The sequence below is a fragment of the Narcine bancroftii genome, chromosome 8, assembly GCF_036971445.1.
Source record: "Narcine bancroftii isolate sNarBan1 chromosome 8, sNarBan1.hap1, whole genome shotgun sequence".
Lineage (NCBI taxonomy): Eukaryota > Metazoa > Chordata > Chondrichthyes > Torpediniformes > Narcinidae > Narcine > Narcine bancroftii.
The window spans coordinates 150,459,769-150,486,458 of NC_091476.1; the positions used below are offsets into that span (position 1 = coordinate 150,459,769).

Genomic DNA, 26,690 nt, shown 5'->3' on the forward strand with positions numbered 1-26,690 from the left:
CTGTTTGACCTGCTGAGTTTCTCCAGCATTTTGTGTTTTTACTTCAACCACAGTGTCTACAGAATTTACCTGTGGAACAGGTGGGTAGCAGGGCCAAACCCACAGCCAGATCAGCCATGATCCTTTTGAATAGTGGAGTAGGCTCAATGTACCAGATGGTCTATTCGTCCTCTGATTCTTTGTGTAACATGTCATATTTCAATTGGGTGGCTTATAGCCACCCCACGGTGCTCTCCACCCACACATTGTTGGAATCTAGGGGTTAAAACATTATGAAATAAATGATTAATTAATAAGTTTATATTTACTGCATGGTTCAGGGGAAAAGAGGAATGTGATTAAGTGGCAATCACAGCATGGAGCAAAGTTGGCTGAGCAAAATGGTCTGCTCCCAAATACAGGGAGAGGAAATGCATAAAACGATTTAGGAGGAATGCTCAAACTGAATGAGGTGGTGAGTAGCACAGGAGACACAGGCCAGATCAGAACAAAGAATGGCCTGTAAGAAACAAAGGGAATGGAAAACAAGTCTAGGAGGAAGATTAAGGCAGGAGGAAGTGTTAAAGAGAACAGCAGAAATTGGCAGGACAAGAACAGAATGGTGATTAGAGATATCTGGGGATGAATTAATTTCTGATCAACACAACGGGATAGTCTGGCCTGGAGGATTAAGATGGGAGTGCTACACCCCAGATATCTGCAAAACAGGAGATGACTTGTGATAACCCTTATGCAAAAAGATCTAGCAAAGGAAGACAACTTTTGTTCTGTATGATAATGAAATCTAGCAAAGGAAGCCAACTTTTGTTCTGTATGATAAGGTTGACCTATATAAACTGAACCAACTGGACAATAGGGGTCAGTCTTGGGGAATAGCTCACTGTGCAGGTGACCTATGAACTAACGACTGACCCAGAGCTCTGTTAAATTTTATTCTTGTGCTGTGTAATAAATTGACTGTTGAACCGAATACCTTCTCCTATCACTTCATTCAAAGAACGCGCTGGACTCAGACTACACATAGACTAAATTAAGAGTAAGTTAAAGCCAGAGTCCGACAACATGCTCATCTGTCCATCTTGTTCCTTTCTCCCTTTATTCCTCTTTCCCTCTGATATGCCATAAACATGGACCAGTCAAGTATTATACCAATCCATGGCTTTTATTAACAGCCAGTGGGAAAGCATCTCCATCTGTTATAACAGTAGGGTGGAGTATCTCTACAGGAATAGCCAATAGCAAGTGATCAGTATAATATGCCCCCCCCCCATTACATCATCACACCCTCACGTTCTCCCCACTGGGTTCATTCGACCAACCATCCCCTGCCCTTCGGTTTCCACCTTTCATCTACCAGCCTCTGTTTCCTCACCCCTTTGCGGAGAAAGGAATGCCACTTCAAATGGGAAGTGGACATTTCCAGAGTGAAGGAATAAACTCCATTTTGAAGTCAGGCCATGTTGACTGACAGTGTTGGGTCTTTCCCTTCCTATTACGGTCAAGAAGTTGTCAGGATTCGGGGGTGGGGCCTGAGCTATAGGGAGAGGTTGAGCAGGCTAGGGCTTTATTCCTTGAAATCCTGGTGGATGAGGGGTGATCTCGTAGAGGTGTGCAAAATCTTGAGAGGAATAGATCATGTGAACGCAGTCTTTTGCTCAGAGTTGAACAAGAGGACATAGGTTTAAGGGGAGGGGGTGGTGGGGGAGAAGATTTAATGGAAACCTGAAGAATAACTTTTTACATGGTGGGTGCATGGAAAAAGCTGACGGAGGTGGTAGTTGAGGCAGTTACTATTGCAACGTTCAAGAAACATTTAGAGAGATACATGGATAGGATGGGTTTCAGGAGATATGGGCCAAATGCTGACAGATGGGAATAGCATGGCTAGGACATTTTTGGCCAGCATGGGTGGGTTGGGCTGAAGGACCTGTTTTCATGCTGCATAAGTCTATGACTCCATTCCTGTCAATCCCATTCCTCCTCCATGTTTCCCTATGCCTCATGCCCATCAACTCTCCTTTGATTCTTTGCCCACCTCCCTGCACTGACACTCAAGTCCCAGCAGCCAGTCAACTGAAGGCGAAAAAGAATGGAATCTGAAATGACGAACAGTGCTGGAGGGAACCCAGTAGGTCAAAGTGGCATCTGAGCAGGCAAAGGGCATAAGTTGATATTTTGGGTTGAGACCCTGCATCTGGATTGTGAGGAAAGAGGAAAGGTTGTGGGTATATAATGATATGAGGGAGTGGTGGGTGATAGGTGAAACCAGAGGGGGAGGGCATGATGGGCAGATTGATGCCGGTGAGGTGAGGGATGTAAGACAGGAACAAAGGGAGAAGATAACAAGGTGGAACATGAATGTGTGTAGGAGGAGCACAGACGCAGAGAGGGCTACCTGAAATTTAGCCAGAGAATCTTACAGCACGTCGGTGGGATGTGTGAGGAAGCACCTATAGCAACAGGGAGAATGTACAAACTCCCCATGGGCAGCACTGAACCCTGATCCCTGGAATTGTGAGGAATAACCTGGAGATTTACTGATTGATTTCCGCAATGGGAAATTTCTCAGAGATTTGTCAGAATTGGACATCATTATCTTACCAGAGAATGCATCGAGAAAGAGAGATAGAGAATCAGAATCAGGATTTATTGTCATGAACAAGTCATGAAATTTGGTGTTTTGTGGCAGCATCAAAGTGCAAACATTCATGACTATCTTATTACATTACTATAAAATCAAACTTGCACTAATGATAGATAGGCAGATGCTGTGGTTCTGAATGTCATTGTGTAATTTATATAATTTCTTCATGTTTATCAGATCCCAGAAACTGACCTTACACAGGTAGGTCGGTACTTCTTTGGAGTCTTCTTAATCAATAGCAGACCCATCAGAAATTTTTCACTATATTTCTAGGAGGATGTGAAAAGGGTTTTCCTTTGATGCGATTGGGATGTTCTTGTTGTTGACCATCAGTTGTCAAAGCAGGTTTTTCTTAGCTCAGCACTAGGCCTATATCAGGGTACAATAAATCCCAGGAAATTACCCCTTGTACCCAGCCCCAGACTTGGTGAGGTCTCTCCTGGTATGTGACCTGCAAGACAGGTGAAGAGATTTGCAATCACGAAACATGCAGTGAGAATGAATAAAGAGAAGCCGTTTCCAAAAGCCCAATAACCAGAGACCATGCTTTCAAGTGATTGCCAAAGGAACTTCAAGTGACATCAAATAAATCTTTCAATGCAGTGAGTGTTTGGGATTTGGGATGCATTCCTTAATTGAGTAGTAGATGTTGATTGAATAATAGCTTTCTGAAGGCAAGTAGATAAATAGTTGAATGCAAAACAGTTACAAGAATGGAAAAGAGGTGGGGGAGCAGTACCAAATCTCTCTTGCATAATTTCTTTGGGCTGAATGGTATTTATTTGTGCAATGCCATTCAATTATCAGCTCAAAATGAATTCAAGGAAATCAGGGATAAAAAGTTAAGTCTTCTCTGTCTTCATTCCCAATTGATAGAGCCAGAATCCTGGGAAAGTGTTATTCAATATTCCTGCGCATTGTTTGCCTGCCAGCTCTATAATTCAATGATTCCCCTACTGCCTGCCCTTTCCGATAGCCTTGTTCTCTTTTCCCCATAAAGTATTTACCCTCCACTTTTGCAAGATTTGCTTCCCTCACATTTTTTGGATAGCATGTTCCAATTCACAAAAAAAATCACTACATTTTAAAAAATACAACAACTTTGCTTGTTTGCCCATAATGTTTGATGTAATTCGCCTTTGATTAGAGGAAGCAGTTGACCAATGTAGTTAAAAGATCCATCCAAGTAGTGTCACTTCTCATTAACTGAGTTGCCACAGGTTGAAACCTGCAGTTCAGAGTTTTCTTAACGAGAGTTTAGGAAGAAAAGATTGTGACTGTTAACTCTGAACCAAAGCTCAGGGTACACCGCTTCTCGATATTTAACAAGCAGTTATTGTGTAGGCATTGTGAATAAGAACAGGAAATATAATAATGTATGGCCTTATTACAGCTCCTGGTACAGTATGGAAATTCCTTTGAACAATTAACCTTTTGTAGTGCAGAGATGGAGGAGAGACTTTTCTATTTCGGGATACAATAAATCCCAGAACATTGCTGTCCGCACCTGGAAGTCAGCTGATTTCTATTTGTGCCCTTGTGATCTCTTGCACCCAGCCACAAATTGAGTAAGGTCTCTTCTGGCATGTTATTGGAAGCAGTTAAAAAGCTTGTCCTTTCCTTTTGACATTCGACACTTTTATCCCTCCTAAATGGTCGGTAGCTGAATGTCACAATCCAGAGTTTCCAACTGGCACCTCATGGTTTGGAGCTGTTACAAAATTGCCTGCTTGTCTCCACATTGAAGAAACTTGTGAAGGTACAGTAGAAGTGATAAAATCTGGATGCCAGAAATCCAGACCACCTGAGAATCCGGACTTTTTAAATTTAGCAGGCTTTTGTGTGTGTGTGTGCATACATGTGTAAGCGCCACAGATGCACAGTGGCAACAAGTGGCCATGTTTGATACAGGTAATCTTATCACAATAAATTAATTTGTACACTGTATTTTTCTTTTACAATGTTCATTTTTAAACATAATTTCAGACACTACACACCTTTTTTGTAGTAAAAAAATTGTTTACATTGTTGTGATGACTTTATTTTTCTTTAAAACTACTCATTTTCATAATTGAAACATGCTGTATTTGCTAATGAATAAGCTATCAAAATTTACCAGTTTTTCTCTTCTTTATTCCTCCTTAAATTTGAAATTTAAAAGTACTGTCCGAGAATCCAGAAAATCTGAAAATCCTGTCTGACCCAATCTCCTAGCAGTCCGGATTTTAGGACTTCTACTGAACTTGTTCGGGACTTCCTAGAATTTTATAGGTGGTGTATAAATCCTTCCTTTAATCTTGGAAACCTTCTATTTACCTCTGACTCTGTTATCTGCTTGTGTTCGATAAGATGCTACCAACTGGGCAGGAGGTTCAGAAGCTTGAAGAGCAGCATCTCTCGGCTCAAGAATAATTTAATTTTAATTTAATTCAGAGATACAGCACGGTAACAGGCCTTTTTGGCCCACAAGTCCATGCCACCCAATTTACACCCAATTAACCTATGGCCCCAGAACAGTGGGAAGTCACTGAAGCCTCCCGGGCAAACCCACGCAGACATGGGGAGAAGGTACAAACTCCTTACAGACAATGAGGGATTGAACCCTGGTTCTGATTGCTGGCATTGTAAAGGCGTTGTCCTAACCGCTATGCCCACCATGCCACCCACAGTTTATTTCCAACAGCTATCAGGCTCTTGAACCTCCCCTTGTTACACTAATCAGGGACTGCTCTGACACCATAGCAAGATTTTCTGCACCATCTTTTCCCAAAACATTTTGCACTAGGAGCAGCCCATGATTAGAGTAGCAACGAGAGGTTCAATAGCCTAACGACTGTTGGAAAGAAAGCATTCTTGAATCGAGAGGTGCTGGCCTTCAGGCTTCTGTACCTTCTGCCCAGAGGAAGCAGTGTGAAGAGGTCATGACCAGAGTGATGGGGCTCTATTATGACGTTTGCTACCTTTTGAGGCAATGCCTCACTTGCAAATATAACTTTGGTTCGCGTGATCACCAGTGTTACTGGTGCAGCATGAGGGAAGTGACAATTCCATGCCAAAATGCTAGTTCTGCTCCAGAAAAGAACTTAATGCAGCTTTGATGTTGAGCTGTTATTTTTAACCAGTCACTTCTTGAACTTGATGTAATTGAAAGATTTTGAGCTAAAACAAGATGAGGACTGTGAATCAAGAAAGGAGCCAGAATAAACAAAAACTTCTAAACAGGATTTTGGAAAAAAAACCATTTCACTTTCATTAGTTTCTATTGCATCCTGAAGGCTAGAAATACATTCACAGAACTTTTCAAAGAAAATCATGTGCTGTTGAAAATCAGGTGCATCTGGAATGGAGCAATTTTGTGCACATTTTTAACCACCTTGTTGTTTCATTCTTTTTTGGTTCTTTTGATCGCTCGAGCATTTTTATAAGCAGGAAACTGTGCCAAATGATGACACACAATGAACACAATGAAAAGTTTAACCTTGTTTGCTTTGTAAAATGGATATTCTTATTTACTCACTTGCAAGCTTTACAATGAAAAGGGGCATACACAACTCTATTCTTTGTCCTTGTTGAGATCTCTGACTTCTTACTTCAAGTGCAACTTCACTTGTGTGCATTAGCTGGTTTACGTCATGGTTATGGTCACTCTCAGCTTTGTGGTCATTCCTGGCAGCTGCTGCTTGTCTGTGCCACATTCCTTGGTTTGTTGCTCACTATTGCATTCGGGAAATCATCCGTCTTCACACTTGAGGAGAGAGGAATGAAGTCAACTTGACTTTCTGTTTGCTCCTGTGGGTAGGAGGACATAGGCATTTGATTGTTTTGCAGGCTTTCCCAGAGTACAAACATTTCCCAGACTGGTTCTCGGAGACATCCCTGGCTATCTCCTGGCAGTGGTCACCTTGCACGCAAGACTGGCCCAGTCCCTCTGATAAGCTCTCCCTCCCACTTCACACTCCCCAATAGAGCAAGATTCCATCTCCCATCCATCATTGCACTATCCGCTCATACTCCCCTATAGCTTGTAGAGAGTATCTCGTATTGTGGAATACGCTTTGATAACTGGATCTGATATGCTGCGTGTTGAGAACATAGAACAGTAATACACAAGAATAGGCCCTTCACCACAAGATGTCTGTGCTGAACTTGATGCTAAACTTAAACTCTGCTGCTTGCACATGATACAAATCCCTCTTTACTCTGTATGCTCATTTGTCAATCTAGAAGTTACTTAAACACTACCATCTGCTTCCACCAGCCCATTCCAGGCACCTACCGTTAGCTGCATAAAAATAACCTTTCCCTATACATCTTCTTTAAACTAATTCCCCCCTCTTCTTCCACACCAATCCTCGAGTCTGTGATATTTTGGGAAAATATTTTGGGAAAAAATATTCTGAGGATCTACTCTGTTTAAACTTCTCATAATATTATCACCTACCTCCCAGCCTTCGAATGATTTGTAAGACATCAAAAGAGGTGCTTCTAAAACATACTGGGGGGGGAGGGGATCTGGTGGTGGTATTGTGTAGGTCAGTTAGGTGTAATCAGCCGGCACGGTCTCGTGGGCTGAAAGGACCTGTTACTGTCCTGTAAGAATAAATTTTTAAAAATACAATAAATTTAACATTTAAAATTTTGAAAGGTGCACTAAAAGTCCAGGATCCATTTTTTTTGAGTAGAGAGCTATGGGATTCCAGATTCACGTGTGAGACATCTCTTTTAAGTGGCTCGGTTCCAAAGTTAAGATCCTGCTTGATTTGAACTGTGTGCCATTTTCCAGCATGAAATTTGTGACCATAAAGATGGTCCTTTATGAGTAGAGAACATCTTGGAGATTTCCCCCATCGGCAGTATTTTCTGAATCAGGTACTGTTGGTTGCAAAGAAAATCTTTTGGAAGTGACCTGCATACCACTGAATAGGAACTGTTTACAACATGAAGGACCTAGGAACCTGCAGGAGCAGCACCGTGTGAGTGACTTCAGAGCTACTCTGGTCTCACACTGCACTCTACCAATACCACATGTATGTGACTTGGAACAGTTAGGAATCTTAGCAACATACCATAATCGTAACGTATCTGACCTCCTTGTTACACAAATAGTCTGGGTTTATGGGAAATCACTACACGAGAATAATTCAACGCTTGTCAACACTTTCTTTACCTTAGTCAACAATCAACAGGAAAAGTTCCCAGCAACAATCTGAGATTCTGAAACATTTCATCAGTGGAGTGAAATTATTTCTGACCCGAAGAGATTCAAGTTTTTTTTGTGTCCTTTTTCTGAAGATGCTCATGAAATGGGCTGTGTGCTTAGGGTGCCTCTGTTTGTTGGCACAAAAGAGTGCTTCTCTCTGGTATGAGAGCCAGTTAGAGCCCAAATTTCTCCCAGTGCAGATTGGCGCTCAAATCTTGGGGTGTCAGTTCCACTGGGCAGTGGTCTTACTAACTTATTTGCTGGAGATCCACTTTGTGCAATGTACATTTCATTTACTTTCGTTTTGACTAGTGGGTTCTACAAGGGCATGCATGACTTGATACGCTTCTCGGCCAAGTGGACCAATCACAAATCTTTATGATCTCCATCTGCTTTGCAATTACTTCAATGTGTATTGCTCTTTTGTGCCACCTCTGTGATCTTCTGGAGCTGGGAAACTTTAGATCCCTATCCTGTCATCTCCAACTCAGTGACATTTCTTTTTCAAATAGTCCTCCTATGAAGCACTTTGGGCCATGTTCCCTCATCGACCTTGTGCAGAAATGCAAGTTGCTGCTGAAGGCAGATCTTTCATCTGGGACTTGACCTGGGCTTCTCCATAGACATCATAAAGGCCAGTAATGGTGCAGGCTTAAGCTAGCAGTGGTACCTCCCAACATGCCTCTCGTGTTGTACCCATGGATTCCAAATGAGGTCCATTGGAGCTATACCAGCAACTGCACAGAACCAAGTTAAACCTGTGGCAGATACAATCGGCCAATGAAATTAATGGGACAGAACATCTGGGAGAATTGACATTTTTAAAATTCAATTCAATTAGTTTATATTTATTGCATTGTTTGGAGAACTTTTGGTGTTTTAATTTCTGGAAATATTCTGTTTCACCCATTTTAATAGTATTTCTGAATGTTTGTGAATGTTAATGATGTTCTGGGTTGGAGGTGGTTACTGATGCTGGGAGAGGCTCTACCCTTTTTCTCACTTGATTGGGACAGATGGTCACCTTTTGGAGTCAGCCTTCCTTTCGAAGTGCCTGCCCAGGTCCACACTGGACAAAGCCAAAGATTGGTCTCTTTGTAGCTCAGTCACAATGCAAACAGCATGCTGCCTCTCGCTACAAGTTCATTCAGCTTGATTAAGATTTATTTATTATTGTCATGTGTAACTGAGATACAGGAGGAAAATCCAACAAAGGGTCACAACAGGTTTCATGAAAAGAAAGGAGAGAAAGAAACACTCTGAGACGATGATGTTTTACTGACTCCAATTCAATGTTGCATTCTTTTTCTTCGTTGATGGCCGGACGTGCAATTTTGATTAAATGGAAAGATAGTATTCCACCTATGCACCCACAATGGCTAAGCGATGTTATGTCTCGTTTAAATCGGGAAGAAATTAGAAGCTATCATTGATTCAAATATTAAATTTCAAATGATATGGAGCTTGATCGTGGATTATTATCATACCTTAAGATTTATTGTTGATTTGGAATTTTGTCACTGTGCCTGTCCCTCTCCAAGACTGTACCACTTGGATTTTTGAATGTGAACCCTCAACCTTGGTTAGGGGAAGGGGTTTAGAAATTATTTCTTTTTTTATTTTCTTTTGTTATATTTTATTGTATCGTCAGGATTGTGCTACTGTGTTTCTGAATTTGTACACATGATCATTATTGGAACTATTTTCCTTGCCCTGTAGCACATTTCATAATTGTTCAATTTTTTTAACTGTAAAATTAGCAATAAAAATATTTTAAAAGGAAAAGATAAAGACGGTGAGTGGTTGAGGGTCACGCCCCACCGCCTCCATTCCCACCACTGCTTGCACCCATTGTTTCCGCGTGTTGCCTGCGGGTACGTCCCTATCTGGCTGTCCATCACACCTTCTCAATCCCTTGATTTCTGATTAGAAGTTGTAGACGCCTCCAGCAACTGCCTCACATCACTTCCTGCATTGCTGTGGTGAGATCGGTTCCCAGGATTGCCAAAGGACTCCTTGAACACTTTAAAAATAAGGGTGCATTGTCAACCAGAATAAATTTGTGGTTTGCAGCTTCAGCTTTCCCTCTGTGTACTAGGATGATCTCCACAGGTGAAGGCCAATGACTCTGCCCCCCCGACCCCAACTCATGAGCCCATGTAATAGAGTCAAATGCTCAGGGATTAGCTTGGAGTATCGTAATTAAAAAAGCAATCCAATTGACATTGCTGCACTAGACAACCTGGAGCAACAAAATAATTCTGGGGCAAGTTGAACTCCCATAATTCAAGTTCATTTATCAATTGATTGAACAAATACAACCTGACAAAACAGTGTTTTCTGGTACTCAGTGCCATACACTACAAACACACATGCAGACTTAACACGCATACAGACAAGCGATACATTTGCACAGTACTTCTACACAAATATTAAAATAAGTAAATATTAATGTTAAATAAATAGTTGAGTCACGGAGGGCTTGTATGAGTAGTTCATCAGTTATTCAGCAGACTCTGTCTGGAATTGACCAAATCCTTTCATCAGCTATGGGGGCTTGGAAATGGCAGGTGAATGAACTGAAGCCATCCAATTGAATGAAGCGACAGTCATCCAGTGATGTCTGCTCCACCTTATGGTATGTGAGAGAAGGCAATGTGTGTGTGAAGATGAGGGTGTCAGATTAATCGAAGCATGGGAGCTTCTTATTTGGTGGAGGCATCATTTTCTGATACCTTAAGGATTAAACCAACCCAGAATGGCAAACCCCCAATCCAGCTCATGGAAGGTGTGTCATAACTGCTGCAAAGTGACAGTCTTATTCAGACCTCGTACTCACTGAGCCTTTCACCACCTTAGAAAGGGCCAGATTTAAACAAGACTAGGCTTTGTAGTCATGTAGTCTGATGTTCTGTTGAAAAAAGAATCAACTTCCTTACGTTATTTTTTTTTCTTTCTGACTTGGTGACAAACTCTTGAATCATGTGGCACAGATCAACAGGAAAATGCAGTTCATGTGTATTGATAAAATGTGGTGGTGAGATTACTGTGAGATTTTGTGACTCCGAGAATGCAGGAAAAAAATTTACTATTTGTTTTACCACAGATTTCACCCGGGTTGCAGCGTGTTGAGGGGGAAATACGGAGTTCATCTCTTATCAGTCGGTGCAGTTGTTTTCTATATTTTCGGCCATTGTGTGGTGAAGTGGAACCCACCATCTCGTCCTTGGCGTTCCTACTTTCAAAACTAGTCTTTGTCTTTTGTCCAATGACACCAGGTCACCTCGTCCTTGGAAGAAAGTGCAGAAATCAGCAGTCAAATTAATAAGTTCCTCTTATATTTTCAACGCTGATTGATATTTTTCCTTTGCAAATGTCTCTCAAATTTCCTTTTGGATGCAACAAGTGAATTTCAGACAGGATTGTGGCTCCTCGTGAATTTCAGACAGGATTGTGTCTCCTCGTGTCACCCTTGGCAGTGTTGTCAATTATTAGATCTTTGGCCTTGGTTTCTTGACCCTTCTGCCAATAGGAACAGTTAATTTTTCTTCACTGCAACTTCATTCATAGACATACAGCATGATAACAGCCCCTTCTGGCCCACAAACCCATGCCACCCAATTAACCTACAATCCCATATGTTTGGAAGGGTGAGAGGAAACCGAAGCATCCGGAGGAAACCCATGCAGGCACGGGGAGAATGTACAAACTCTTTACAGGTGGTGCTGGATTCGAACCCAAGCCACGGCCTCATAATAGATCTCACGAGGGGGGCTTCACTTGTACAAAGAGCCATTTTCACTTCACTTTTGAGATGACAACAAAGAATGGGAAATAATTGGAGACCCGTGAGTTTGCTGACGCAGGAATCTTGAGCAAAAAACAAACTGCAGGAGGAACTCAGCACCTGCGCATCTCACTATTCCCCACTTGTTCATATCTCTGCTTAAATGCTTTTCAAATAATGCTGTCATATCTGCTTCTACCAGTTCCCCAGGTTGCGTATTCCAGTCACCTACTACCTTCTGGATTAAAAATATAGAGACTTGCCTCATAACCTTCTTTTTCTTCTCTTCCCCCTCCCCCATTCATTATTAAACCCTGGCTTCAGATGTATTTTGGCTCTGCATAGTTCCAATTATGAGATTTTTTAAAAACTTTAAATCAAAAATGAAGGCAGAAAGAGCAAAAAAAAATGCTCAGGTGGTCTATCAGTAGTTACAATGGGAAAAATTGTAATATTATTCATTTCTGATGGGAAATGGGAAGATTCCAAGGACTTCTCATTTTGAGAATCATCCATCACATCCAAAATGTACATTTTAAGACCATGTAGCATTTCATTTGATAGAAATATTTAACTTATCCCCAGTTCCCCAAGGATACAGCCATACATCAGGATGCTCATTTGGCACAATGCTCTTATTTCATCCAACCACCAGATGGAAAAATAGTAAAACTATGGAACAAAATTCTAAACTCATACTTGGTGCACACTCAGCAGTTTGCTGAACTGCTAAACAACCTTCCTCATCAATTTGAGTTCAGATCCCTTATCTGCGAGACGTGGGATTTAAATGCAAAGTTAACTTTAATTAACCTGGAAGTTCTGTGGCCTGTTATGAGATGCCAGTATATCTGACTGAAACTGATTCACCAAACTCCCTCCACCCTTCTCATTTTGACCCGTGATGTCCCTGGCTGGACAACCACTTTACCCCACCAATCAAAATTGTTTATAATAAATGTGTCCAAAATCAGAAAATCCATGTAATTTGTTTTAAATCCTCCCTCCCCTGTGATTTTCTTCCTGTATCTTATTAACAGCAGTCTGTTGGAGATTAATCTTCAAATGTGAGCAACTGAAGGACATTCCTGGGCTGCTGGAATCTGTTTATCCCACACACATGCAACATGGTTGATTTTTAATGTCCTCCAGGAGGCCCAATTAAACCCCTTGTGGGGGAAAGGTAAGATAGTTGCTCATATCATTTTTCCAGGCTGGGGGAGACTCAAAATTGAAGGCATAGATTGCACTCCTTTAGAACCACAGAACCATAAAACACTAGAGCATAGAAACAGGCCTCTTAGACCTTTCTAGTCTGTGCCAAACCTTTTTTTTTGCCTAGTCCCACTGAGCTGCTCCCAGTCCATAGCCCTCCACACCTCTCCCATCTATGTACCTGTCCAAATTCCTCTTAAAGTTGGACCCGCATTCACCATTTAAGGACTCTTACTTGATTTTTAAAAATTTTCTCTGTATTGCACAGTTTGTTTACATTTGTTATCTGTTTACAATTCTTTATTTGTTGACATGTATACGCAGTGTAGTTATTTTTGCAGTACCAATAAGTGGTAATCCTGTCTCGCCTGCAGAAGAAGGAATCTCAGGGTTGTACATGTACATGTATGTACTCTGACAATAAATCTGAAATAGATTGAAGGTGAGAGGGGAAAGATTGAACTGAAGTCTGAGGGACAACTCTTTCCACAGAGAGGGTGGTGGGTATATTGAGCAAGCTGACAGAGGAAGTGGTACAGGCTGGTACTTTAAAAATGTTTTAAAGATATTTGAATAGGTATATGCAAAGGAGTGGTGCACAAGGATATGGACCACACAAGTAAACTAGACCAAGTCAGGTAGGCACCTTGGTCGGCAGAGATGAGATAGGCTGCAGGGCCTGTTTCCACGCTGTACAACTCTGACTCTACAAATGTTAAGGGGTGACTTTAATTGAAATAAATTTTTATGACATTTTTCATGACCTTTAAATATTTGAAAACATATTTTTACATTGATATGGATTATGGAATAGATGGATTTGTGGATAAATTTCCAGATGATACAAAAACAGGTGGTAGAGTGGGTGGTGCTGAGGATACCTGAAGGCTGTGGAGAGAATTGGATAGATGCGGAGAACAGTCAAAGAGGTGACAGATGATATGCAGTATTGGAAAGTGTGTGGTCATGCACTTTGGGAGAAGAAATTGACCGGTAGACTATTATTTAGATAGTGAGAACATTCAAAGTTCCGAGGTGCAAAGGGACTCGGGAGTCCTCCTGCTGGATACCATGAAGGTTGACCACCAGGTTGAGTTGGCGGTGAAGAAGGTGAATGTAATATTGCCATTCATTTCTAAAGGAATAGCATACAAGAGCAGGAATGTGATGTTAAGATTATGAAGCCCTGGTGAGACCTCGCTTGGAGTACTGTGTACAGTTTTGGCACCTTTTTTGACAAAAATACACACTGGCATTGGAGAGGATTTGGAGAAGATTTACTGGAATGATACCAGGAATGAAAGGTTAGCATATGAGGAACAATGCATTTTGAAAGCTGAAAGGTCTGGACAGATTAGATGTAGCAAGGATGTTTCCCATGGTAGGGGATTATAGGACAAGATGACATAACTTCAGAATAGTACACTGTTTGACCCATTGAGGTTCTCTAGCATTGTATTTTTACTTCAATCAGAGCATCTGCAGACTTCTGTGTTTTATTCAGGGTGCGTGCGTGTGTGTGTGTGTGTGTGTGTGTGTGTGTGTGTGTGTGTGTGTGTGTGTGTGTGTGTGTGTGTGTGTGTGTGTGTGTGTGTTTCCATACTGGATGCAGGTGCAGGCAGCATGCTGGGTACCTGCTTGACGGTATACTGTCTGGCTCATATCCCTTCCTTTGATAAGGCTTGAATTGTTGTTAAGTGACTGGTGGCAGTGACCCATTCTCTCCGCATCGTGACTTCTCAACTGCTCCCTCGTTGTCGCACACAGACGTCCTATTGAGAAAAAAGGGAGCTGAACTCTGACCCATATCTCCTGATACCCTTAAGGAGTGCAAACCCAGTGACGTCCTCTTTTTTCATGCTTCAGCTGCAAGAAAAAAAAACAGGAAACACGCCTGCTCCAGTACAAGCTTCTCAGCCAGTTGTGTGTCTGCGTGTGTGTGTATATGTGAGGAGAGAAAGAGACCGACAGAGAGAGGGTCAGGAGCTGAACTCCTCTTGCAATGAGCTTGCTAAGTCCTGTCTGTCGCGGCTGTATTGTGAAGAATCCAAGACCGATGTATTGCCATTGACATTTCCTGCTCCAGGGGCCAGCCAATACGCTTGTAGCAGTGCTGGAGCGACGACACATGAAATATGATAATTTGGTTCTTGATAGCCATAGAGAGAAGCAGAGTTCTATTGCGATGGTTTCCCTGACAGGGCCATGTAGATGGGGCTCCTTTTCAATGAATGCCAGAATGCAGGGGTGCTAAGTTACAGTACCTCTGGGAGAGTCCATCACTCACACAGAGCAGAGGACACTGTTATCCAGGTGAGTCGGGAGGGGGGGGGGGGGCAGCTGATGTGTGTGTGTGTGTGTGTGTGTGTGTGTGTGTGTGTGTGTGTGTGTGTGTGTGTGTGTGTGTGTGTGTGTGTGTGTGTGTGTGAGATGTCTTGAATATTTCTCTGCCTGCTGATGTCCCTGCCAGTATGTTATTCGGTTTATTCATCCAATTTGTAATGAATGATTTCTCTCTCTCTCTCCTTTTGAAAAATAATTTAAATCCTTCCGCCCCCTCCTTCCACTGTTCTTTTTTGCCTGAGCTGCTGTTAATCATTTCCACTACTCTTCCCTCCCCACACCCCACTGCCGTCTCCATTCACCCTCCCCTCCTGCTCCCAAAGAAAAATGAAATCAAATATCCTCTCCAGCATGCTGCTGCTGTCTGAAGGCAGGTGCCTGCAGGAGTGGTGGAAGACGTTACAACATTGTGCAGCTGGCAAGATATTACAGTGCAGAGAGGCGGGGGGAAGGTTAGAGAGAGGGTGGGAATGAGAGGGGGTAAAGAGAGGGATTAGACTTCACCCAGGAGTCAGCTTGTGTTGCAATCCGCATTTGGCTAGGTGGAATAAAATGAATGCCGACTCCTGGTGTTTTTCGCTGTCAGTTTCGCTGCCTTTGGCTTTTATGTTGCCTCGCGATTGAGTTCAGCCACTCTTGTATTTGACTGGGAGCATGCTGAGCTAACTCGCTCACCTTAAGACCATTCCAGAGGCCTCGAGTGAACCTCAGAGCAGTGACAGAACAGAGAAAGAGGGAATAAGTATAAATCTGCTTTATTGTAACCCTTAAGGTACCGGTCGATAGTGTTGATACCATAGCAACACATCACTCGTTACATGGTATTGGCCAGTAATCATTCATTTAATAGGAGGATGATGACATCATTGCACAAGTCTGTAGCTTTATTTTAAGAATGAAAATAATAGTGATTTTTTTCTAAACAGGAAAGTACATATTTACACACATCTGTTCATATACCTTCGTCATTTGAAATTTTGAACAAATGCATTTTAATTGAACAAAGTCATCATTTGTATTTTAAATTCTGAAGTATAATGTGGTTCCTGTATTTATTCAATGATCACATTTGCTTTTCCTTTCACAAACCTTAACAAGCCACTTGCTGGGTGAAAGGAATCAGCGCCCTCTGGGCAGAACACTACTTGTGCACATTTCAAGTGTGCGTTGACAACAGATTGGTCAGTGGCAGGTGGGTGTGTGACCCAGTGGAGGTGTTTAGATCGGTGATGGGGTTCATAGACATTGCCTCAGAGATGCATCTTCCATTTACAAGGGAGCAATCAGGGGCCAGGAATGTATGACGTGGCTCTGTAAACAGAGACATAACAGAGAGAATGAGCATACTGCAGAGATTCGTTCAGACAAGAGCATAGTTCTGTTTCAGGGAATATCGATGTGGGAGAAGAGGGTGGATAAAGAAGGGTGGTCAACCTAGTCTTTTGCTCCAGATAAACTGATTTTATGTTGAGTTCTGGAGGTATAGCATTTACAAACAGTGATGCTGGAAATCATCAATGAGGTTTATTTAGTGTGTCTTTGTTTGACCCACAGCTCAGTGATGTGGTCCAGTTCCATTAAAGCCATTAGTCACTCAGGCCCCATTGGTTGAGCTCTCTTGAAGACAACCTATCAACAACTACATTCTGAGTCTGCTGCAGAGGAGCACTTATGGCTTCCTTTGATCCCATTCGTCAGCCTTGCTCGCTGTGTTGCTCTTCTACTTTACCAACCCTGCCCATTTCTTCCATTCTTTAATGTTCCATGCATCAAACATCAAACTCTTTCAGTTTCTGGCTGATCACCATGGCCCTTTGGGGACAAAAAAGTTTTAATCAGTCCAGAACTGATTAGTTTGTTCTCCTTGCTATCCATGGGATTCTCCTAACTCCACATTTCAAATTAGTTTAGTTTTTTCTCTCTCTCTCTCTCTCTCTCTCTCTCTCTCTCTCTCTCATTCAGAGTGAGGACTAATGGCGCATCTCTTCCCTACTTGTAATGGTCATTCAGGCAAGTTGAGGTCACTTTTGCCTGAAGAACATAATAAGAGAGGTAGTGGGCGATTCATTCCTTATCCCCAACCCCAACTCAATTTGAAGATGGTGAATTTTTGGCCTCACTTTCATTTTCCCACCTTATAATGTTGTGATCCAAAAATGTACTCTTCCACAATAACTCAAAATCTACAGCTCTCTGAGGTGTAAATGTCACAGATGCACATCTTTTTGAGAGAAGAAATGTGTCTTTATTGCAATCTTAATCAGGATTCTCTTTACCTTAAGAACATGCCCTTTCATTCCAATCTCATCTCTTAGTGGGAAAAAAAAACAAAGAATGGTTCAAACTGACCATTCAATATGTTACATGGTTTCTCATTTTTCCCATCTCCAGATAATTTTAGATCCAATTTACTCAACTCCATCCAAATTAAAGTATTAGGCCTTTGGATATTCTTTAAAATACAAGGAACTATTTATAGGAAGATAATCAATGATGTACAAGATCTTGAAAATGTGTGAGTGACAGCCTTACCATCCAGTTTTATGACCTTGTGCATCTCATCAAATAAACTCCAGTCCCCAGACGATCACTAAAGGAAGTATTCCCCAACCTGTTATCCACAGATGAGCAAAGGTTCCTGGGTTTGTCATGGGTGGTCTCTGATGGGGCAGTGAAAATAATAAACAAGTAATATGTAAAAGAAGTTTGTAAATTGGACAAACAATAAAAATTCTCAAAGAAGTTTTCCACCAAAGTGCTCTCAAAATGCCATCGCCGGTCTGGGAAAGGTCTTGGCCTCCCGAGCTACCCCAACCCCTCTCACTCTGTGTTCCTAGGGTTTGGTCAATAAAGGTACAGGTATACCCCGCTTTACAGAATTAGAGTATTCCTATGAAACTTTTCATAAGCCGGAATGGCATAAAGTGAAGACCAATTCACTACTATAGAAGGCTATTTGCATAAAACCCATTTATAACTTATTCAAATCCTTTCATAAAAGCCAACACAGGTTTCTTCGTAAAAACGAATGTTCATAAAGCGACTATTCGTAAAAAAAAAGGGTGTAGACCTGTGTACTTAAGGTGGAATACAGAAACTTGCTGGAGAAACTTAACAGGTCACATGAGATCCATAGACAGTAAGGGGCAACCAAGGTTCAGGTCTAGCCCCTTCACCAGGTATAGGTAAAGACAGGGAGGTGAAATAATAAAATGGTATGGGAGGAGGAGAAGAGAGGAGGGAGGAAGGGGCAGGGGAAGAACGGAGGCCAACAGGTATGAGGTCACAGGAGGATACAGGTGGGAGGGTAGAAGAGAAAAGCTGAATAGTGAGAGGGGAAGAGAGTAGTTTTCTTTGGCCTGCCTGTTCTTGCTTATATCTGACAAAGGGGCCAGGCCTGAAATGGTGGTTACTAAGATGCTGCATGACCTGCTGAGTTACTCCAACATGTTTGTGTATTGCGCTCGACCCCAGCATCTGCAGACTTCCTTGTGTGCTGGTCTGCGATTAAGAAATAATGAAAGCCAATATTCAGATATTTAAAAAAATGAAGGCGGGTAAGACAAAAATCCAGAGAATGACTCTCTGATGGGCATTTGTCATGAAAACTGGGTCAGGAATTGACTCTGCTACAGATTTCCCTGCCTTTGGTGAGTAATCAATTGCTACCTCAAAGGTTTGGTGTTGGAGAAGAGTCTAAATCATAGGGTGGTATAGACAAGTGTATCTCCTGGGTCACAGTGTAATTCATGATGCCATTCATTCTCTTTACCTGTCAGCGAACTCTTTCCTTGTGCATTGTACAGTTGAAGACATTTCAAGATAGAGTGTGGGCATTGTAGAGCGCGTCGAAAGAACCAAAGATTCGTTGATCCAAACCAAGGCTTTTATTAACTAAAAGACTGGAGCATATCACAAGTAGGTCGACCAGTCCAGAGTGACCTGGTCTGGCTAGGAGCAATCCTTTAAGACCTGCCAGTAGGTGTGGCTACACTCTCAGCCAATCACAGTCATCCTACACTACCATCTGTACATATGTACATATACACATTGGTGATAGAATCTGTACAATCACATTCACCCCTTCTTTGAGAACCGACCCCAGGGTGAATGAAGGTTAGGGGCTGTACCGGTCAGGCGGTCTGACCATCCGCGTGACCGCCGTGGCACCGGGATTGGGGTCGCCGGAGTCATGTCGCCGGCAGGCCTGTAGGGTGCGGCCACTGCTTTGCTCAATTCCCCAACGCCGTTGTCGACAGTCTGGCCTGAGCTGGTGGGGTTCAAGCACATGATCTGAGGGAGAAGGAATAGAGGGAGGTTAGGTTAAAGGCATTGCTGCGTCTGATCCAACTTGGGCAAGGTCCCTTACCGAGACTGTGTCCTCCCGTCCGTCTGGGTAGTCAACGTAGGAATAATGCGGGTTCGCAGAGTCACTCGGTCAACCAAGGGGTCGTTCTTAGAGTACCGGAAGTGGTGTCGTAAAAGGACTGGACCGGGAACTGTGAGCCATGCTGGTATGGTCGTACCCGACTCGGATTTCCTCGGGAAAGAGAACACCCTTTCGTGGGGGGTGACATTGACTGTGGTGCATAGGAAGGAGCAGATGGAGTGTAGGGCACTAGTGAGCACGTCCTGCCAGCGAGAGGTGGGGAGACCTTTGGACCGGAGGGCAAGCGTAACCGTCACGCCGGATGGTCAAACCCCCTGACCGGTACAGCCCCTAACCTCCATCCACCCTGGGGTCGGTTCTCAAAGAAGGGGTGAATGTGATAGGTACAGATTCTATCACCAATGTGTATATGTACAGATTGGTGATTGAATCTGTACTATCACAGGCTTATATAGAATTTAAATCTGCTTCCTTTTGAAGAGCTACAGCCAAATATGGACAAACATGAAATACTCCAATTATTTTTTTACCACAATCCGCAGAGAACCATAGAGCACTACAGCACAGAAACAGGCCCTTTGGCCCTTCTTGTCTGTGCCAAACTGTTTTTCCTGTCTAGTCCCACTGACCTGCACCTGGACCATATCCCTCCATACCCATTCATGTACCTGTCCAAATTTTTCTTAAATGTCTTAATTTCTTAACTGAGCCTGTATTCGGCTGGCAGCTGGTTCCACACCCCAACCATTCTCTGCATGAAGAAGTTCCCCCTAATGCAGCCTTTAAACTTTTCCCCTTTCACCTTTAACCCATGACCTCTAGTTTTTATTACACCTAACCTCAGTGGAAAATGCCTGCTTGCATTTCCTCTATCTATGCCCATCATAATTTTACATACCTCTATCAAATCTCCCCTCATTCTTCTACGTTCCAGGGAATAAAATCCTAACCTGTTTAATCTTTCCTTGAGGCTCAGTTCTTCAAATCCTAGCAAAATCCTTGTAAATCTTCCCTGTCCCACAATAGGGGTTTTTAGACTGCAGGCATGTAATGGCAAAATCAAGGAATTTTGCTGCTACACGGCCAGTCAAAAAAGGAATGTGCAGGAATTTTGAGTCAATTCCTACACTGCGATTTATCCTGCAGGAACCCTACAACTTCTTGGAGGAAGCCTACAGTGTAAATCATACTGGAAAAATTTGTGGTCAGTCATCCACTCTACTGCACGTCCAAACCAAGACTGTTGCACTCAGGTTTTTGCAGTCTAAAAAGATGCCCAGTGTGAACAACAACATGGGCAGTAATTATGTTAATTTTTTCAGCGATTTTCCCAACATTGCAGTCTGTAAAACATTATTGAAGCTTTTTTCCCTCTGATAGTATCATTCAGTGCGTGCGTGCGTGCGAGTTATATAAACTGTATTGAGCAATATTGCCACATTTGCTCTTTAATGCAAAATGTTTTCTTATTTACAATGATCATTTGCTTGGTCTCACCCACATTATTCAGCTGGCTCGTAACACCCACTGTAATTATCACGGACTGTGATCATTAAACGGGTTGTTTTAGTTGTTTAGTAATTCTGAGGGGTGCAAATGCTGGAGTTGGATCAGCGGTCAGAATAGTGGGATGTATTATTATTATCTGCTGTGATTTGCCACACATTATATTCCGACCTAGTAAAGTCTCTGGTAAAGTCCATGTGGTGGTGTGGTGCATGAGATACTATAAGTACAATCTGTGTGAGATCAGCATTGCTTTGGTTTGGGTGTTAAGACATATCTGTTATATCATCAGAATGTTTATTCATGGTCTGTGCTGTGATATTTAAGTCCAGCTCTAGACATGCAGGAGCATTATGTGGCTGTATGTGTGTGTTTGTCATCAGAAGACCCTGCTATAAGTTAAAGCCGTTGCTGTCTTCAGTGATAACTTGTATCATTAATGCTTGAATGATGATATCCTTGTGTAACATGTGTTGACAAATGACACTCTGATGTGAAGGCGCAATCTGAGTAGATGGTGTTTACTGTTCAGTTTTGTCAGTAGATTATTCGGTGAGAAAGAAGAACAGGAGTCGGCCACAATTTATTTTAATGCCTGCTCTGACACAAGCCAAGATCACGTTTGATCTTCCATCAGTTTCCATTCATTGGTCCCCAAAGTGCTGGTGATTTCAATCTTCAACATTTGCATTTAACGAACACCCACAATTCTCTGGGAAAGAGTGAGTGTTGTAGATAATTGGGGCCCTTGAAGTCTAAACACTTCTTATCTTAATCCTAAATAGCGAACAACACTTCGAAGAAGATGGTCTTGAGTTTTAGCTTTATTAGCTAGGAGAATGCACCTCTCAGCATGCACCCTGTGAAGTTCCCTAAGATCATATTCCATTGAAGTTATTTGGTACATGGCGTAACTACAGCACCCTGTCATCTCTAGAATCTCCCTAGAGTCGCTGAGGGTCCGTGGATTCACCTCCAGCACTCCCACAGTCTCTCCAGCCGTACAAGACACTAGTTTTGTCAAACCATTGGCAACCTGATCCCAGATCCAAACCTACGACACGAGTTTGGGGGTCCACCTTGACCTTTCAAATCCTGGTTCCAGGACCTGGTTGTCATGAGCCAGTCTCCAGCAGCCCACAGTCTAGTGTGAGTCCTTTGACCTCAAGTCCCTGGCTGCCCGCAGCCTGTGTGGCTTCCTCGCCAACAGGTCACCAATTGTCTGTGTCCTTCAGCCACAGAGCTCCTCTCTGGTTTGCTGCTGTGGTCACCATCCTTTTGGCTTATCTCGTCTGCTTCTCCTGTGCCACTCTACTGCTCCCTTAGAGTCGTCATCCCCCTCGAGACCGCTGCCAAACACTGCGGCCACTTTGGGCCCAGACCTCATGGTCGCAGGATTTTAAATAAAACACCATCAGCTCCTTTAACAGGCCGTTTAAAGCCAATACGGAGCTGATGACAGTAGGACTGAGTGGTAGGACCCTGTGGGGGAGCGCTGTGTCTCGGCTTTCCCGAGTGTGCACCAGAGCAGTGCTGCCATCACAACAGCTCCAGAATTGCCACCATTTTGTTTGAGGTTTAAACAAGTTTAATAGCTCAAACCATCAGGGTGCCAGATGACTCTCACAACAGTAACCTCATGCTGCCCTTGCTTGGTATTCACTCTACAAGATTGTGACATGCTCTTTTTCTTCTACTTTGTACTGCAAAGTTGACTTGCTGGATGATTCGTAAAGAAATGGACATAGAACACTACAGCACAGTTCAGGCCCTTCGGCCCTCAATGTTGTGCCCACCTGTATATTCCTACCAAACAAAATAAAAAGGTACTCTACCCTTCCTACCTTGTAGCCCTCTGTTTTTCTTTCATCCATATGCTTATCCAAGAGTTGAATATTTCATTCTCCACCACCATCCCTGGCATTCCAGGCACCCACCACTCTCTGTGTAAAACACTTACCCACTGATGTCTCCCATAAACTTCCCTCCCTTTATTTTGGAGAGAAACTGGTATTTGCTATTCCTGTCCACCATATCTATGTGTCTCAGAATCTTGTAGATCTCTATTAAGTCTCTTCTGCACCCTCTCCATAGGGTAAAAGAACCCTTTCTCACGGTACCATGTGTAGGTGACCATGCATTTGAACTTGAAATATGCCCCAAGAGTGTTTTAGGGTGGTTGACAAAGAGCCAGTTAAATGGGGCTACTTTGTTTTGGCTGGTGTCAACCTTCTTGGGAGGTACTGAATTTATCTTCATTCAGGTAAGTGGAGAGTCCTGCATCATGCTCCAAGCTTGCACCCTGTACGTGGTAGCAGGGTGATTTTCTGATTTCAGGATATTTAGCCTTTGATCTGCTGTCATAGCAATGATGTACATGTAGTTTAGTTGGTCCTGTTCAGTTTCTTATGAATGATTGTGGTGGGGTACTTAGTGATGCTAAGGAACAACTCTTACTTGTGGCAAAAATTCATGTCTGGTATTTTTGCTTGTGAATGTAACTGACTACTTTTGGAAGGTGAGGACATGGTAAATTCTATTGTGTTTTGGTTTGGAGAAGAGGTGCCATTTATAGTGGGATTCTGCCATTTGGACTTGTTGAGCCTGCTTCGCCATCTAATAAGATAATGGCTAACGCGGTCATTGATACAGCTCCATCAATCTTCTATTTCAACATCACCCTTAATTCCCCCACCATGCAAAAGCCTATCCAACTGTGTCTTAAATGGGTTTAATAAGGTAGCCTCCACTGCTTCCTTGGGTAGATAATTTTACAGATTCACTACTCTCTGGTTGTTCGATCTCATCTCTGTCCTAAATCTACTCTCCCAAATCTTGAGGCGATGTCCCCTAGATTTAGTCTCATCTACCAGTGGAAACTTTTCTGGCTCTATTGCATCTATGCCTATCATAATTTAAAATCTTTTTATCAGATCCCCTTTAATTCCTCTGATTTCCAGTGAGTACTGAATATCCCCAAGCAACAGAATCTCTCCTTATAGGCCAATCTTCTCATCTCTGAAACCCACCTGGTGAACCTCTTCTGCACCACCTTCAAAGCCAGTACACCCTTTCTTAAGTAAGGAGACCAGGACTGCATGCGGTACTCCAGGAGAGGCCTCACCAGTGCCCTGTACATATTTGGCAGAACCTCCCTCATCCTAAATTCAGTCCCTCCTGCAAGGAAGGCCAACATTCTATTTGCCTTCTTAATAACCTGTTGCGTCTGTGAACCTTTTGCAATTTGTTCACATGCACTCTCAAGTCCCTCTGCTTAACAACATATTAAGATTTTTAAGATTTTAACATTTTAAGATTAACAATTTTTCACCATTTAAATAATTAATCCGATCTTCTCTTTTCCTTTCCAAAGTGGATGACCTTGCATTTACCAACATCGTATTCCATCTGATTGATCCTTGCCCACTCACTTAACCTATCCATATCTCTCTTTACCCTCTACACAATTTCCTTTTCCAATCAAATATAAAAAAATGTACAATCTGATTTTATATATCATGCTCATTTATTTTCATAATCTATTTTCCCTTTTTTATTGCTTGCTCAGTGATGATTTGTTGCTTTTTAAAGTTTTGCCTCTCTTCCAGTTTCCCACTACTCTTGGCAACTTTATATGCATGAGCTTTTAGTTTTGATTCCTTCCATTATCTCTGTAGTTATCCAAGGCTTTTGGATAATAGGTCCACCTATTATTACTGTCCTTGCTTTTAAGTGGAATCAACTTTTGTTGAGCACAGTGAGACATTTGAACAAAGTTCTTCCACAGTTTCTCAACTGTCCTGTCATATGGCCTGTGCTCCCAGGCTACCTTAGCAAACTGCTCCCTCATCCCACATCGAGCCATAATGCACTGGTTTTAGATCAACCTAATATTCCCTCTATTTGCTTGAGAAATTTAATCATACTGTCATCACTTTTTTTCTGGATGATACCTAACTACCAGAGTAATTTTACTTGTCTCATTGCACTGGACCAGATCTAAGCGAGCATATTCCCTTGTCAGTTCAGAAACATGGTGTTCAAGAAAGTTGAGTCAATTCAAGTTTATTGTCATCTGATTGCACAAGTACAACCCGATGAAACAGCATTCTCCAGTGAAAAAAATGCCGACACACAACACACATACAGACAAACAATACATAATGTGGACAAGTCTACATTTATGCAAGTAAATAAATAAATAATGAGAGTCTCGGATGGTCAGTGTGAGCAGTTCCTTTGGAAGTTCAACATTCTCAGTGCCCGTGGGAAGAAGCTGTTTCTCAGCTTGGTGGTGCTGGCTCTAATACTCCTGTATCTCTTTCCTGACAGGAGCTGTTGAGAGATGCTTTGTGTGGGGTGGAAGGGGTCCTCAATGATTTTTCGTGCCCTCTTTGATGATCCCGGTAGATTATGTCAATGGTGGGGTCGGGTGGGGGGGGGGGTTGGTGGAGGAAACTCCATTAATCCTCTCTGCAGCTCTTAATAACCTGTGGATTGATCCAATCCTTTCCTCTGCAGCAACCATTCCACACTGTGATGCAGCCAGCCAGGTCACTCTTGATAGAGTACCTGTAGAAGGTTGACATGATGGTGGCCGGTAGCCTTTCCTGCTTCAGTGTTCTCTGGAAGTGCAGTCATGAGACTACCTTGGCTAACTTGATTCACCCACTCAATGTGTAAGTTAAGATAACTACTATTTCTTCTTATATTTGTCAGATATTTCTTGGTTTATTGTCTATGCCACTAGAATGTTATTATTTGTGGCCTATAGACAACTACCGATGGAGATGTGGGGGGGCTGGTAGTCATGGTGGGGAGCTGGCTGATGGAGGACTTCAGTTTTCTTCAGGCTGACTTCCAGGCCAAACATTTTGGCAGTTTCCGCAAAGCAGGACGTCAAGCGCTGAAGAGCTGGCTCTGAATGGGCAACTAAACCGGCATCGTCTGCAAAGAGTAGTTCACGGACAAGTTTCTCTTGTGTCTTGGTGTGAGCGTGCAGGCGCCTCAGATTGAAGAGACTGCCATCCGTGCGGTACCGGATGTAAACAGCGTCTTCATTGTTGGGGTCTTTCATGGCTTGGTTCAGCATCATGCTGAAGAAGATTGAAAAGAGGGTTGGTGCGAGAACACAGCCTTGCTTCACGCCATTGTTAATGGAGAAGGGTTCAGAGAGCTCATTGCTGTATCTGACCCGACCTTGTTGGTTTTCGTGCAGTTGGATAATCGGGCACACAAAACTCAAAACGGTCAACCAGTTTACCTATCTCGGCTGCACCATTTCATCAGATGCAAGGATCGACAATGAGATAGACAACAGACTCGCCAAGGCAAATAGCGCCTTTGGAAGACTACACAAAAGAGTCTGGAAAAACAACCAACTGAAAAACCTCACAAAGATTAGCGTATACAGAGCCGTTGTCATACCCACACTCCTGTTCGGCTCCGAATCATGGGTCCTCTACCGGCATCACCTACAGCTCCTAGAACGCTTCCACCAGTGTTGTCTCCGCTCCATCCTCAACATCCATTGGAGCGCTTTCATCCCTAACGTCGAAGTACTCAAGATGGCAGAGGTCGACAGCATCGAGTCCACGCTGCTGAA

General features: G+C 42.7%; 1 long non-coding RNA gene across 2 annotated transcripts in view; it reads left to right on the forward strand.

Moving 5' to 3' along the window:
* The first annotated feature begins 14,790 nt into the window (after nt 1-14,790).
* Nucleotides 14,791-26,690, forward strand: part of LOC138741892 (uncharacterized) — a 212,582-nt gene continuing 200,682 nt past the window's right edge. For both annotated transcript variants that reach the window (XR_011343852.1, XR_011343853.1), the window contains exon 1: nt 14,791-15,159. This is a non-coding gene — a long non-coding RNA (uncharacterized lncRNA). The remainder of the gene's footprint in view (nt 15,160-26,690) is intronic.